The sequence below is a fragment of the Phascolarctos cinereus genome, unplaced genomic scaffold (assembly GCF_003287225.1).
Source record: "Phascolarctos cinereus isolate Bilbo 61053 unplaced genomic scaffold, phaCin_HiC Scaffold_5;HRSCAF=322, whole genome shotgun sequence".
In the NCBI taxonomy this organism is placed as follows: domain Eukaryota; kingdom Metazoa; phylum Chordata; class Mammalia; order Diprotodontia; family Phascolarctidae; genus Phascolarctos; species Phascolarctos cinereus.
The window spans coordinates 166,726,132-166,743,635 of NW_027555958.1; the positions used below are offsets into that span (position 1 = coordinate 166,726,132).

At 38.2% G+C, this 17,504-nt stretch overlaps 1 long non-coding RNA gene across 1 annotated transcript in view; it reads left to right on the top strand.

Annotated features, from left to right (window-relative positions):
* LOC110216472 (uncharacterized) overlaps nt 1–9,138 on the top strand; it is a 33,155-nt gene extending 24,017 nt beyond the window's left edge. The window contains exon 3 of the long non-coding RNA XR_002326785.2: nt 8,166–9,138. This is a non-coding gene — a long non-coding RNA (uncharacterized LOC110216472). The remainder of the gene's footprint in view (nt 1–8,165) is intronic.
* The last annotated feature ends 8,366 nt before the right edge of the window (nt 9,139–17,504 follow it).

Below are 17,504 nucleotides of genomic sequence, written 5' to 3' on the forward strand. Positions count from 1 at the left end.
GCCATGCCAGTATATGAGGGACTGAGAAGGCATTGAGGTCAAATAAATGTCAACCTGTTTATGGAACCTATAGCAAGCATTATTAGATAAATTGTGACACCTTTAAAAAATAGAATTTATGAAACTTGTACAGAGAGGCCACTCAGAAATGCCACCAAAAACCACCATACTGGAAATGTCAAGGTCATTAAGGCACAATGCCTAGGCTGACTCCATAGCCATGGCTGCTGCCTTTTCTTTTTCAAACATCAGGCAGAACATTTATTAACTTTTGCTTCTTCTTTAGTTTCTATTAGCTACTTTAAAAGACCTTGTTTTCAAAAAATAATAATGCATTTTTTAAAAAGAAGGCCTTGTTCTACAAAGGCAGCTCCAGTTTTGAGATAATCTTACTGAGCAAGATAATACGCTTGATTAAAATGAGGAATTGGTTTTACAGCAGTCTAAAATTGGTTAGTACAAAATTTTCTTTCAGTAGCCCAATAATAAATAATGTTTAAAACCAATCAAAAAGCGGCATACATGATGGGGTTTTGTTAGTAAACAGGTTGATTTCATTCGAATGACTAGATGCTGTAATGATGAATATGATCTTGTTATAGTAAAAATGGTTCAGGATGAATTGAAAGTTGCTCTACTGCAAAAGCAAAATCCAAAACAGTTAAAAAGAAACTGCGGAAATACTTGGTAACAATGTGCTATCAGTCATCAATACTGCTGTTGAAAGAGGAAATAAAGTGTTGTGTTCAAAGAACATGGGGTAGGCCAATATAGCTGGGTCATGGAGCTTATGGAGGGACATAAAGTGTAAGAAGGCTGGAAAAGTAGGAAGGAGCAAAAGCTTATATTTGATCTTGAAAGTAATAGAGAGCCAGTGGCATTACTGTCCTCATTAATGAGCGAGATTGGCTAACAGGATAAGGCAGTCCAATGAGAGAGAGCTTGCTCTCTATGGACAAGGTTCTATGGACAAGCTGAGAGCCATTCACAGTGACATTACTCATCAATGACAATCTATATAATGAGTCAGAAATACCTACTTAAGGTCCTGCAGTTGTGCCTGAAAATTCTCAGGCACCTTCCACACATATGACCCCATTAAGGGAGTACTTAGCAACTTACAAGGCCCTACTCAAATCCTGGAGAGAATATAATTGGGATCAGGTAAACAAGTATGATGAATAAGAGATAAAGTCCCCAAAAAAGCCTACTCCATTCAAAATAAACGTTCCTCAAATAACATCAAATATTTGTAATGAAATTGGAAATCAGTGGACTTTCTGACCTTTACAGCCATCCAGTTGCAAAGTACACAAAAATTAGAGACGAAGAACTGATGCTGAGTGAAGTGAGCAGAATTAGGAAAACATTGTACACAGTAACAGCAACATTATGCGATGACCAACTTTGATAGGCTTAGCTATTCTCCACAATGCAATGAGCTAAGACAATTCTGAGACTCGTGATAGAAAATGCTATCCACATCCAGAGAAAGAAGTATGGAGTCTGAATGCAGATTGAAGCATACTATTTTCTCTGTTTTTTTGTTGTTTGTTTTTTCTTTCTCGTGGCTTTTCCCTTTTGTTCTGGTTCTTCTTTCACATGACTAATGTGGAAATATGTTTAATATGATTGTATATGTATAGCCTATATCAGATTGCATGCTGTTTTGGGGAGGGGGGAGGAGAGGAAAGGGGAAAACTTTAGAACTCAAAATCTTATAAAAGTGAATGATCAAAACTAAAAATTAATTAATAAATAATTTAGAGATGAAGACAATTGTACTTGATAAGATTTGTTGAATTGAACAAAAAAGTAGAAATTCGCTCTTTGGATAAGAATTTTAACTGTATCGAAATAATCATAATATAGACCCAGAATGTCCGTTTTTCAATAGCTGTGGCTAAGGGTATCAGACTATCTGCTGATCAGTCAACCAGCAATGTTACTTTTAAGTTCCAATTTTGTTCTAATGAGAATTTGCTGACCCTAGATAACTTCACTAATCTTCATAGTTTTCTGACTATTATTCAGGAGATTGAAGGACTGAAGACTCAAAAGATTTTTTAATAGGAGGCTTTTGTCTCCACTGACTGTGTATCTTTCTGCATTCCAACTTGTATAGCTTCTAACATGTTCAAGGTAGTGCTTCAAACCTATCATGGCTCTTGGTATCTGGAACAGTTCTTCTCTTAACCTTATTATGTGACTGAATCTACTGTATTAAAGTAAAACACCTACTAGAATAATGTATCTCATTACTGCTTATATGCTGTTCTCAAGAGCAGATACAAAATGAGATCCTAAAATTAACGACCATGGATTATGTTTAAGATCATTTTGTGCTCAGCACAAAAAGGAGGAGAACATGGAAACAATAGGGCCTCAGTTTTATTGTAAAACTTAAGAATTAATGTTTGCAGGGCAAAAGGGGAGGGAACTGTTCCCAAAGAGTGATACTTCCACATCTGCAGGGAGAAGGAGAGAGAGAGGAAGAGGGAGAGCGAAAGCATGTATGCGCATGTATATATATTATATGTATATATACATATACACATATGTACACACATACATATTCTCTCCATGAGAAGAGAACTTATGTCAACAGAGAACAGACTATGTAGATCCCTACCCCACCCCCTACAGTCCCTCACTCTATGGGCAGGATAGTGACTGTACACACAGAAAGATGCACACTCTGTTTCAAAAGTCCCAACCCATTCAGGGCTCAACTTAGAGTTTTAGACAAAGAGATGAAGTGAAACTAATAGAAGATTGCCCTATGACCAGTGAGGCATGGCAGTGAAATAATTTGGACCACTGAAATCAGAGTATTTTCTGAATTCCCTAATAAGAATAAGGAATGAGAGAGAGGAGCCCAGGAAACTTAATACTAATTGTACCAGTCTGGGAAGCAGCAATGCCTGGTCTTCGGATCAGTTAAGCAGGAGACTTTCATGTATCCCGTGAGCTGGGGCTAGAGCTACCATTCAAATCAGTTTTGACCAGCTCAGAATATTTTAAGTTTCACTAACTAAAGTCTTTGATCTCCTTGGAATGGAAGGCTCAATTATTTTTCCTTGAATGCAGGGGAGATATTTAAATATGAAAAGCCAAAAATACATAGGAGATCCATGAGGCTCAGGAAGAAAAAGGAAAAAGGTTTAAGCAGGTTAGACAGTATGTTTTGTATTTGATCATGAGACCTTTAAAATGAAAATGGGGTAGGGAAGATAGCCCATATATATTTGCCAGGTCAGTATAGAAGACAATAATCTATTTTCTGCGTTTTAGGTCAAAATCTGTCAGGGACAATTTATTCATATATAAGCGCTTCTGCTTGGAGAGAGGACAAGACAGGCGGAGTTCCCCCTGATAATTAGAATGCTCTCTGATTCTAACAACTTATATTTCACAGTAATAATGAAACGAAAGAAACTGCAGCAAATTAAAACAAAGATACATAGCTTAAGATTAGAGTTTTTGATGCGCAAAACAGAAGGATAATGTTAATACCAATAAACCATTGGAGGAAATATCTTCCTGAAACCAACTGCTCCTTCTTTAATAACTCTGTTTAAAGCATACATATATATATAGAGAGAGACAGTACTTAAAATTTCATTATTGTAGGAAACATCCTCTGCCAGTGCATATTGGAATCTTCTTTGCAATTTATAACATTAGAAAGTTGGTCAGAACACTGAAGTGATTAAATGACTTGTCCAGGGTCCAGGGTCAAATAGCCCATATGTGTTATAGGTGGGACTTGAACCTAGATATTCCTGACTTAGAGACTGGCTCTTTATCCATTAGATCACACTGCCTCTTTCATAATTATATCTTCTCCCAAATTTGTATTTTTCTTCTGAAGCTACTACCTTCAATTAGAAGTAGGAAGAAAAACACCTGTGCCCCTAAAGTCACTCTGGTTTCTTGCCCAGGACTTACTAATCTTTGTCAAAGCTTACTTATTAGGTTTCTTCAATAACGTGGGTCATCAGATTTGACAAGTTTCAAAAGGCTCTTTGTCACATCTCAAATTGATAACCCTATTGGTTTAAATACAAACCCCAGGAAAATAGCCCACGTCTTTATTGTTCATCTCATGTTGATATAAGATTGTATCAGCATTCCTCACCACTAGCAATATACCTATTCCTCACCAACTACCACTACTATACCAACTTTGATAGACTTAGCTCTTCTCAGCAATGCAAGGACCCAAGACAACTCCAAAGGACTCATGATGGAAAATGTTTTCCACATCCAGAAAAAAAACTATGGAGTCTGAATTCAGGTCAAAGCATATTATTTGCTTTCTCTCTTTTTTTTAAATTTGTTTCTTCTCTTGGTTTCTCCCATTGGTTCTAATTCTTCTTTACAACATGACTAATGTGAAAATAGGTTCAATATGAATGTATATGTAGAGCCTATATCAAACTGCACACCGTCTTGGGGAGGGAAGGGGACAGATGAGGAGAAAATTTAGAACTCAAAATCTTATGGAAGTGAATGTTGAAAACTAAAAATAAATAATTATTTTTAAATGAACAGACATGAGAGAAACTGCTATTTTCTATGCTTTTAAGTCAATTGCTTGTCTATGAATATGTCTTCAGCTGTAGAAAAGTATCCTTAAAAGCATTCCTACTCCTCTTAATGTTTTTATTTTATATATATATATATATATATATATGTATATATGTATATATATGTATATATATGTATATATATGTATATATATGTATATGTGTATGTATGTATATGCAGACATACATATATATTATATAGATGAGAAAGGAAGCATACAGTTAGGTAATTTCTGATGTGTTTTGGTGCAACTTTTTTTTTTAGGGGAAGGGAAATATCATATATAATCTATTTTATTCTTTTGAAATTTTCCCCTCTTTGAAACATCTTGAAAATCAATCCCTGACTTTAATATTATGTCACAATCCATGCATTTGGTAAGGTCGATCTCTACCCAACTTTGTCATTTGAAGTGACATTGACAATTTCTCAAGTAACACATTAGGTAAAGATTTGATGGAGTCCAGATGTGGTGGTTCCACTATCACTAACAAATGTTACATTTCACACTTCTTTGTTGTTCATCTCCCCCTTTCCCTTGCAGTTTTATATACAAATACTATCAGGAGAGTTTAGATTGGTCTCAAGCTAAGAATCCTATATATGTACATTCATTTTAACTCTAACCACTTTTGTGTTTTGTGAGGTTATATTGTTTTTAACCTTCTATCATCCTCTGCCACTTTCTCATTTAATGTTTTATAAGTGATTTGTTCTCTAAACCAGTGTAGACCTTGGCTGCTATGTCTATTTATATGAAACTTTTTCTGATAAATGTTTCCCTTCTTCAAAATATCAATTATTCTGTCGTTATGGAATAATAACATAGTTTGCAACTTCATCCTCACCTTAATACAAGGATGGTTCTTCACCTTTTATGTGAAATGGAACACTTTGACAATCTGGTAAAACTTGTGGACCCTTTCTCAGGGCAATATTTGTTGCTTACATTTATAATTGAAGGAAATGCTAAATTTTAGTTAGGAATTAGGGAAAATAAAGATGAAGTTTTTCCCACCCAAGTTCATGACCCCCTGAAACCTATTCACAGGCCCAAGGTTAAGAACCTTGACCTTAATAGATTATCTTTGTGAATTGTTATGGACCTTTTCTAAACTTATCTAGGGTCATACTTAGATAATAGATGCCCCCAGGCTGGTATTTGGAATTTTTCCATCTTGGTGAGACTTGCCAGATCTTGTATTCCATTGGCACATTCAGGGCAGTCACCACATCCCAGGGAGGTATTAGACTAGGACATTAGTGAAGGACTTAGTACATATAACCAATAATTTAAAATATTGTACATTTTGGTTCTATAATATGACCAATGAAGGGAAATATATACACAGAGAGAAAGACATGTGGACGGGCATATGAAAAGATGGAAAGGACAAAGAGGGAGAGAAGACAAGACAGGTTTGGAAGGTTCTGACTTTATTAGTTCTTTTCAAACTTTGCAGTTCCTTTGTCTGGAGTATTGGAGTAAATGATCACGTGTTATCACTACTGCCCTTAAAAATGATAATAGGTCCTCAGCAATTAATTAATTAATTAGTAGTTACAACTCTTCAGTTGTTCCTTTCAAACTTTCAGTGATAGCATCAGTATTTGACAGAGGAAGAAATTATTAGTCTGTCAGTCAGTATTTATTAAGCAGTCCCTGAATGCTAGGAACTGTGCTAAGTGCTGGGGATACAAAGAAAGGCCAAAACATGGTCCCTGACCTCAAAGGGCTCACATGATTATTATTTTATTTTGAGGCAATCAGGGTTAAGTGACTTGCTCAGGGTCACCCAGGTAGTGTCTGAGGCCAGACTCAGGTCCTCTTCACTCCAGGGTCAATGCTGTATCCACTGAGCCACCTAGTTGCCCCCAAGGAATTCATATTTTAACACAAGCTATAGTCCTTTGGTAAAAACATATATATTTGGTAAGAACCCAAAGAAATAAGGCCCAGATTCTTACCAGAGATTTTTTCCATCTAAGTCACCGGCAACAGGGATCCATTATAGGTTCTTAGTCAAACCAAGTGGCCTCTTTGGGCTTCAGTTTCTCCATATGTAAAATTAGAGTCGGGAATGGCCTGTTTTATTGGTGGAGGGTTGGTCTTGGAGTCAGGAAGACCTAGGTTCCAACTCTGCCTCTGATACATGCTTGCTATGTGTCTTTTCACCTCTACTACCATATGTTGCAGGAAGTGAGGGGAGTTTCCATATCAAGAATTCCCCATATGGAAATCATAGGTCTGCCCTCCTCAAAAAATTAAAGGAAGCTGCGTTTTAAGAACAATCAGGCAGTAGAATGCCAGAGAGATTAGAGAAGAGATCCAGGAGGGAAAAGGAAGCCAGTTTAAATCTATTGCAGTTATTCAGGCAAAAACTAAAATGTTCTGGATTAGGGTGGTGGCAAAGAAGATGGAAGATGAAGAAATTACTCCAAGGCCAGTGTGAAGGAAGGATCTTGCTTCCTCCCTTCATTTTTCATTTCAGATATGAAAGTACAGAAAAATGTCAAGTTGGTATCCCTGCTGTTATGCCAAATAAATGCAGGAGCCCATTCATTTTCCTTTAATGTAAAATAATTTTGGTTTTATTGATTGAGTGTGCAAAATGTTGGCTTTCCTAATGTTTACCAAAAAAAAATAGTCTCCACAAAGGAAAATGCAAGATAACAGAACAAAACTGATTTTCAATTTTAGAATGAGCTCAGAATGTAAATGGGGGATTTACAAACTTCAAAGTCTACAATGAGAATATGAATGGAAATAATTATAAGCAACTTCAAATGGCTTTTCAGCAGCCTGCAAAAGCATTAGGAGAATCCAGCATATCAAGGCACAATGAAGGACGGTTAACAGGATTAAACCAGATATTGCACCACAATGGGGGATTGTTGGGGAACATACACAGTCCCAGCCCACTATAGCTTTCAGTCAATAAGCATATGGGTCCCTTTCTAAATATTGCCTTTAGTTAAGTCATGTTTTGTGAAAGAGGGTCGGGACCACAAGGGACAGCTGGTAAATGTGCTCCATCCCTTCTGTGCCTTACTTTGTTGCTGCAATGGCAATGCAATGAAATCCCAGATCTCATTTCCAAGGAGAATCAGTTCCCAGGTCAACTGCAGCTGTGCTCTTGTGTTGATTATGGGAGATGGACAACAGGCACAACCTCCACTCAGTCTAAGTTCCTCTGAAGTTTTTGCTTTCAAGCATTCTTACAGCAGATACTTCCTTTTGTGTTATATTGATACATGCATGAGCATGTATTTGCATGAAAACATAACAAATATATGCTCAGAGTCAGCTGTATACATAAACATATACCTATATGACTGATTCTTGGTAACATATATGCACAAGACCTGTTTATCCTTTAATAGACACTGAAATCAGAGGTTGGGCAGTGCTATTTACAATGAAATAGATCTAAAATGAGTTTCAAATACATACAATTAAAATCTGTTTTCAAATTTAAACCTATCACTAAAAGTTGGCTTCACAGATAGCTTATGAGCCCTTCCACAGTGTTTGATATCTAACTGACTCTTCCTTTTTTATTTTACTTCAGGGAAACAAACACATAATAGATTTAACATGCAGAGCAACATCTGTGAAGAAGTTATTGATGGAAAGGAATTTAGCACGTAGGAATATGATACTGCTCTTTTCTGACATCCAAAGGACAAGACCATCTAGAGAAGCCAAAATCCAACTGTTTATCAAATAACCCTGGTTTTTTTCCTTCTTCCCACATTGAAAAAGCAAGAGAAAAGGATAACTTCTTGATAGAACAGTGACAAATGGCCAGTGGGAGTACAGTTCCCCAAATCACTTTCTGGGGCTTCCTATCACATTCCGCTCAGGGGGAGAAGGCACATCAAGCCCCCATACCCTCTTGGGACAAGGCCTATGCCACTCTGGGTGAAGGGATTATGCTTCTCTGAATCATATTCAGTCTAGGGAGAAGTATAGCATAGCCCTAGAGTGGTCGGTCACAGCATGAGTGAGGGACAAGGAGGCAGACCACTAGAGCACAAGCTACTCCCCACTATAAGCAGATTTGCCCCTAGAAGACAGTTATTAGTTAGTCATAGCTCTGAAAACAGTGAATCCTTGACTATGTGCTAGAAGACTTTTTCTTTGAAAAAATGTGTTTTATTGATTTTTTTGTTTGTTTTCATACTAGTCATTTCTGGATGTACTAACCTATTTACGTCATAGGATATGAACTATCCCTTGTAACTAACTCCTTCCAAAATAAACAAAATTAGTTAAGCAAAAACAATTGACAAAATGACCATAAAAGCAATATATTTTACCTTTGTAAACCCTTACCGCACTGCCACAAGGGTAAGATTGTCATTGACTGAGACCTTCCCCCCCATTTTCAGTTACTCAGAATTCAATCTCCTTTTACTGGTATTTTCATTTCCATTGTTGCAGTCACTGTGTATGTTCTTCTGGCTCTCCTCATTTTAATCAATGTTATTTGATGTAAATTTTTTTCTATATTTCTCTGAATTCCTTATATTTATCATTCCTTAATGCATAATAAAATCATATTAATACACTATGGTCTGTTCAGCTTACTTTATAGCTCGGTCAATGGACAACTACATTATTTCTAGTTCTTGGTACCACAGAAGTGCTGCTATTATTATTTTGGCATATACTGGACTTTCTAGTTCTGAACATTTTGGAGTATATGCTTGGTAGTGAGATCACTGATAACTGGGGTGAGAGGACTTCTCACAGGAAGTAGCCTTGAAGCTGACGTTTGAAGCAACCTAGAGATTCTAGGGGGTGGGAAGGGTATTCTAGGCTCAGGGAACAACCTGAAAAGTCATATGGAAATGGGGGTGAGAGATGGTGTTTTGGGTTCAGAGAAAAAGCTAGTAGACCAGTTTGGCTAGAATGAAGAATGTATGAAGAGAATGAAAATGAAATGTCTTACAAGAATGGAGCCAGACTGTGAAGGAATTTAAATGCCAGGAATAGGAGTTTGTATTGTATCCTAGAAGCAATAGAGATTTGCTAAAGATTTTTTGAGTAGTAGAGTGACATGGTCAGATCTGTGCTTTAGTAATAATGATTTGGTACCTCTGAGAAAAATGGATTAGAGAAGGAATAGGAGTCTATTTCAATAATCTAGGCAATCGGTGATCAGGGCCTTAACTATAGTAGATGTTATCTGTGTGGGTAGAATGAAGGGAATAGAGTAGGGAAGTGTTGTGGATATAGAACTAAGACTTGGCACTGACTGGATATAGCAGTGAGGAAAAGGGAAGAATATATTCTTTGACGGTAAAATTGAGTGACTGGTGAGAGGCAAGGGAAGATGATAAGTGGCACTCTTCTAGAAGGAGAGATGTATGGAAGAAGTAGCAGGTTTAGGGGCGATGATAAGAAATTCTGATTCGGACATGTTGAATTTAAGAAACCAATAGTATTTCCAAGTAAAGATGCTAGACAAGAGTTCAGGAGAGAGATTAAGATTGGGTATACAGATTAAAGAGTCATCTACCTAGAGATTATAGTTGAATCCTAGGGTAACTGGTGAGATAACCAAGAGAAAGAGGAGAGAGAGAGAAAAGAAGAGATCCCAGGACAGATCTTTGAAGGGCAGCCACAACCAAGCAAAGGGGCCCAAAACAGAAGTTAGAAAGGCAGGAAGGAAAGTAAATACAGTGTCACAGAAGCAAAGGAAGGAGAGAGTATATAAGTGGATAGCCAGCTGTGCCAGAAGTTGTCAGAGAGATCAAGTGGAATGAAGATTGAAAAAAACATCACTAGGTTGAGCAACTGCTGGTAACCTCATAGAATGGTGGGGTTGCCAGGGGCAGAGCAGAAAGTGGGAGGTAAGGAAATAAAGGCAGGAAAGCTAGTTTGGGAGTTCAGGCTGTCTGCAGACAAGAAAACCAAATAATCAGGCCCCAGGACCTATCTGCAATAGAATTACACTGGATACACTTAAGCTTATTGGCCTCTATATGAATTTTTGCTCTCTTTTTCCATTTCTCCTTACTAATATATATTTTCTTGTTCACTTGTTTTACCTTCAAAAGTTTTAAGTTGAGTATCATGAGCCTTTCAAGAAGAAAGGAGCTAAAATGTCCTTTATAAATAGCATCCAGAATGAACCCAGTTTTCTGTTTCATATTCCCAGCAAGTGGCAGTTAGTACTAATACAGAAGGGTGAGGGAAGTCCACAGTGATTTGTAGCCTGCATAGTTCCTAAGAAAGAAATCTATGTCTCAATACTGCCCCAGAAAACCAAAATCCAGAGCCACAAGGGTGCTGCTGAATCATCCGGTTTTTTTTCTACTGCTCTGCCCTGAGCCATGCTGGCTTTTAGTGAGATGGTTGCCCAGAGCAACCTTCAGACAGAACAATGTCACAGGACATCATTCGTTTGAAAGTAGACCTCCACTGTGTAAAAGTAGTATTGAGATGCCAAGAATGCTTTTGCTCTGGCCTTTTGTCCCCTCCTGCAAGAACTGTAAGAGATCGGCTTCAATAAATTTCCTTTTAAGGGTTTGTGTTTTTAAAAACTGATACAGAAAAAAAAAATAGCCTGGCAGCTCATCCTACTATGCCACTGGCTTAGATGTGCTGTAAGTCAAACCATCTTTCAGTTATGCTTATTCTGATAGAGTCCATTTCTTGCTGATTAAACTAAATACAGAAAACCTATGGGATCCTATCTTTGGCTTCCACCACTAAAGTTACAGTGATGCCCTTTTTAGGCTTGATTAAACAACATTCTTCTCCTACCCTGCACAAATAACAGTATAAATTGTCTTGAAGTTGGCTCTAAGGACACCCTTAAGTCCATATGTATTCTGGAGAGGGAGACTATGTGGCACTCCATGGTGCACAGCTTCGTATGGCACACAGGGCTTGGCTAATGCCAAGATGAGTGTATCAGTTGCCAAAGGCACAATCCTTCATGGCTGGGGCCAGACCAGGGACAGATTGCGAAATGGGCAAAACTTGTTTGGAGCATCTTTCACTTCCTTTTTCTGTCCCTCTATCTTCCTTTTCCCCACCCTCACCTTCTCTCCCTCTTATTTTTCCAGTTCCCAGGGCCTCCCCTAATGCCAGGGAGGAAAGTAATTCACTTTGAGGTGTTGATGACCTAATGTGTTAACTTTCCCAGGAGCATTTGCATTTCTAAAGGAATCATGGGGGGAAATTATTTATGCACAGAAATGAATCAATAACAGTCAAATTCTGGAGGGAACATATTTAGTATTGGGGGTTTTTTATTTGTTTGTTTATTGGGGGGGAAGGGAAGAAATTTCCTGATATCCCGACATCCTAGCCGCTTTCTAGCTTCACCCACCTGTAAGGCTAGCTCTATGTTGGTGTTAGAGGGGGGAGGAAGCCCATTACTTTTTATGTCACTTCAGAATATATTCTCACTCACTGTCACTTCTCCCTCACAACTACTCCAGTGAGAAGAGAGGACATGAAAGCTGCAGCTGGTATGTTAGTAAAATTCTAATGAATTAACAGATTTGGAGGTGAATAGTACTGGAACAAAGCTGCCAGACTCACAGTGGGGAGAAAACTTACTAGTCAGTTGCTCTATCTCTCAGACTTGTCCCCAAAGCAAGTACCTCACACAGACAATGCACTAGTCAGACAAATAGAAGAGAGACACTTCCTGCTGTCACAGAACTCATGCTCTGATTAGGAACAACACCTGCCCTCTCCCCGTTGTGGAGCTGAGGCAAAGGAGAGAATACAATCATCCATGGGCTACATTAACAGAAGCCCAGATCCTTAACAAAGGTGATGGTAGACTGGTTGTCCTTTGCCCGGTCTGACTATGTCTGTAATTTTATATTCAATTCTGGGAACTACATTTTAGGAAAGATATTCACAAACTGGAGTAAGGAGGACAACCCAGATAAGGATTCATTAAGTTATGTCATGTGAGGATTCAGGGGTGGGGAACCTGTGGCCTTGAGGCCACATGTAGCCCTCTAGGTCCTCAAGTGTGGCCCTCTGACTGAATCCAAACTTCACAGAACAAACCCCTTTAATAAAAGGATTTGTTCTGTAAAGCTTGGGCTCAGTCATAAGTCCACACCCACATGTGGCCTTGAGGCTGCAGGTTCCCCACCCCGACTAGGCTTGCAGAAGTCTTTGGTGGGACATGACAGCAGTTTTCAAATAGAGGGTTTTCCCAAAAGTCTTAGTGCAGGTTTAAGCTGTTCAAGCTAAGCTACACTAAGACATCTGAAACACTCTGTATTTGAAGAACTATCATAAGGAAGAGGGCTTATTGTTTTGCTTTAAAAGGAGGGGCTTTGAGCAATCGGCAGAAGCCATAGTGAAGCAGATTTGAACTTGATGAAAGGAAAAACTTGGTAACCATTAGAGCTGTCTAAAATGGGCCTCAGGAGGCAGTGTGTTTCCTGTCGCTGGAGTTTTTCAAGTAGAGGCTAGATTGTTGTTTGTCCTTCGTTCTTCAAGAGGACCATGATATCAGGAAGGTGATGCCATGACTTGCAAGTGAAGTGATTTAAGTGAGGCAGGGCTGTGCAAAGTCACCCGCCTCACTTTCTCCTGCAGAGCCATCTGGGCTCAGTGGCCAGATATAGATCAGAATGATTGGAGATGGACCCAGATGCAGTGAGAGACTGGATAATCATTTATTGAAGGTATTGTAGAAAGGATTCCTGTTTCAGGTACAGACTGGAATAAACAATCTCAGGAATCCTTTCCAACTCTGAGAGTGCGTGATTCTGAGTAATTTCTGATAATTTTTTCAGTAAATTCTGATGATTTTACTGGATTTCTACAGATTTTGATAGCATAACATGAAGGTGGCCAAGCTTTGGCAGCCTTGAGAGATACTTCCAACCACTAACTGTTAAGGAAAGGTTAGGATTGGTGGTGGGAGCGGCAACATAACAACCAGGCTGCAGAAAGAATCCTTTCAGAAAACTCTTTTCCCTCCTCTGAACTCAGTAAGCTTTTACTATCTATCATCAATTGTAACTTACTATTTACTGCCTGTATTATTAGCTATTTTATATATGTATTCATTCAGCAGACATGTATTAAGCTGCTACTATGTATAAGGACTGCTCTACACACAAGGAATAGAAAGATCAGTAGATTATATCTTGGAGGGTAAGCATTAGATTTGTGTAATTTTGTGTGTCAAAGGGAGTATGGCATAGTAGTTAGATGGCTACTCTTCCAACTAAGAAGACCTGAATTAAGTGCTGATGCTGACAAAGGTTCTGCCCAAGTTGCTTAAAGTCTCAGTGCCCTAAGCAACTTTCTAAGACAGTAAATTGCTGTGATAGTGCTGACCAGCTTGGTTAGAGAGATATTTTTATTCAGAGAGTTCTCCAGGTCAATGAAATCATTGATTTCAATCTTTTTGTAATCCCTATATCAGGGGTCCCTTTGACAAGAAGGCCGAATGTAATGTTTAACAGTCTCATACTGAAACCTCTGCTAGGAAGCCTGGGACAGTCTGTCCTCTGGACAGCAGGCACCAACTCCCTGACTTAAAAGCGCTTTGGTCACAGTGTATAGCAAGAGGCAATAAAACCAACATCTGTCAATATTCCACAAGAGATAAAAATCATAGTAGTCCAAAGTTCAATGATCTTCTAGAGTGAGCATTCCCTAATGGTACTTAGGGCTCCTAGAGAAAATTTAATGCGAACAGGGAGATACCATACTCTCCTCAGTCCTGAGTTGGAGTAGCTGCTCTGGCAAAACAAAAGCCAGCTGCATTACCCTCCATTGGGTATGGCTAACCCTGGGGTAGGAGTTCTTAACTCCATGGATTTCAGGGGAGTCCAAAACTTGGATAGGAAAAATAATACATCTTTACTTTCACTAACTGTTGGTTTCCTTTGTAATACTGTGTGTTTTGTTTTATGCATTTAAAAATATATTTCTGAGAGAGGGACCAAAGATTTCACTACACTGCCAAAGGTATTGATGACACAGAAAAGGTTAAGAATTCTTGCCTATAGGCTGCACAGTATGGGAGGCTTTGGGAAGGGCAGTTAGCCAGCCTGGTCTCTTCAGTGTAGCCCTGTAATCACCTATCCCCAGCCAAACAATAAGCATTTAATAACACAACATGGAAGCACTGTGATAAGTGCGGAGGATTGAAAGACAAAAACCACAATGTTCTCTTCTCCAGCCTCTTTATCTGGTAACAATGCTTCATGACCATACAAAGCCACCCAAAGCTCAAACTAGACATTTACTTGGGGATACTGGTTGTCTTTTTGATCTGACCATTGATAATACCTTTGCTTATAATGTGGTTCCAGATGAGGAAGTCTCCTCTTCTTGAGGCTGACCTGTGGGTTTAGGAATCAACCTCCTCTTTATACACAAAGGATTGTTTAGGTTTAGGTGCATCTGCTTCTCAAGAAATAACAATGCTCATCATCAAAACTGCTTGGTACTGGCTAAGAAATAGGGAGGTGGATCAGTGGAATAGGTGAAATATGCAAGACACAGTAGTCCATGACTATAGTAATCTATTATTTGATAAACCCAAGACCCCAGCTTCTGGGATAAGAACCCACTCTTTGAAAAAAACTGCTGGGAAAACTGGAAAAGAATATGGCAGAAACTAGGCATAGACTCAAATCTCACACCATATACCAAAATAAAGTCAAAATGGGTTCATGACTTAGATATAAAGGCTGATACCATAAGTAGACTGGGAGAACAAGGAATAGTTTACCTATCAGATTTATGGAGAACAGAAGAATTCATGACCAAACAGGAGACAGAGAACATTATGAAAAGCAAAATGGATAATTTTGATTATATTAAATTGAAAAGTTTTTACACAACAAAGCCAATACAACTAAGATTAGAAGAAAGGTAGAAAATTGGAAAAAATTATTACAGCCAGTCTCTCTGATAAAGGCCTCATTTCTAAAATATATAGAGAATTAAGACAAATTTATAAGAACACAAGCCATTCCCCCAATTGATAAATGGTCAAAGGATATGAACAGACAGTTCTCAGATGAAGAAATTAAAGCCATCTATAGTCATATGAAAAAATGCTCTAAATCGTTATTGATTAGAGAAATGCAAATCAAAACAACTCTGAGGTACATCACACCTATCAGATTGGCCAACATGACAAAACAGGAAATGATAAATGTTGGAGAAGATGTGGGAAAATTGGAACACTAATACTGTTGTGATGTGAAATGATCCAACCATTTTGGAGAACAATTTGGAACTATGCCCAAAGGGCTACAAAAATGTGCATACCCTTTGATCCAGCAATAGCACTTCTAGGGCTATGTCCCAAAGAGATCAAACAAATGGGAAAAGGACCCACATGTACAAAAATATTTATAGCAGCTCTTGCTGTGGTGACAAAGAATTGGAAATTGAGAGGGTGCCCATCAATTGGGGAATGGCTGAGCAAGTTGTGGTATATGAATGTAATGGAATACTATTGTGCTATAAGAAATGATGAACAGGTTGACTTCAGAAAAACCTGGAAAGATATATATGGTCTGATGCTGAGTGAAGTGAGCAGAACCAAGAGGACTTTGTACACAATAACAGCTACATTATGCGATGACTAAGATTGTTAAACTGAACCCTTCTCAGCATTATGAGGATCTAAGGCATCTCCAGAGGCCTTGGGATGGAAAAGGCTGTCCACATCCAAAGAAAGAACTGTGTGGAAGTCGAATCAGTATCACTTATTTTTACCTTCTGTTGAGTTTTGTTTCATCTTTCTGATGGTTCCTCCTATTGGTTTTAATTTTTACTTACAACTTCACTAACGTGAAAATATGTTTAATGGGTATGTGAATGTAAAGCTTGTATCAGATTGTGCGCCGTCTTGGGGAGGGTGGGGGGGAGGAAGGGAGAGAAAAATTTTCAACTCAAAAGCATATGGAAGTGATTGTTGATAAATCAAAATAAATTAATAAAATTAGAATTGTTAAAAAAAAGAAGAAGAAGAAGAAGTAACAATGCTCTCCGTCACCCTAACTCACTTCCATTCCTTCCCTTCTCTTCTTTGGACCACAACTTTTGCCCTGGGTTGTACAGGAGTCATTGCTGATCACATCTAATTTAGAGTGACTGAAACCCCACCCCAAAAGGTTGTCCTTTTCCCAAGGGTCTATTTCTCACTTGCTTGGGGCCAGCATATCTAACACTGTGTCATGCATATATCAAAGTGGTAAATTTCCATCTGATGAGTTCCTCAGACTCAGGAACTCATCAGAAATATAAAAAAAGATAACATATGTGCATATATATTTGTTAAGAAGTGACAAATGATGACTTGCATGAAAGAACTAATGTAAAAACATCAGCAAAGGCACATAGGAAAAGAAGAAAGGAATAAACCAGAATGAGAAATAGCTGGACAGATTGAATATTGCCCTAGGATCCATGAAGCATTGAAAGAATCAGTGTCACTGGGTAGATTCTTTTGGAGGATTTATGGGAGGACATGGACAAGAATCACATAAACAAAAAGGTAAATATGGACCATGATCTCTATAGGTAGAAGTGCCTATATCTTTGAGATCATATCAGGTAACCCTTTATCAAGCATTTAACTAGTCAAAGACTGTCTTGGGTGCTAGGGATGCAAAAAAAAAAAAGAGATGAAACAACACCAGTTATCAAAAAACTTACTGCTAGTGTAAACTAATGCCTACAATTTATGAATTTTGGCAGAAAGCCATGGAAATGTGTTTTAATGGCTCAGCTCTTTGTTTCTATAACATTCTCTGAGAATAGGGTCAGCTAGTTAAATATTCCTATTGGAGTGCCTCTACCTTTTGTTTTAACTTTTATATTCTACCTATATGCAACAATGAGAGGAAAGTATAAAATATTTCTGTGATGATCCTTTGGAAGCCTC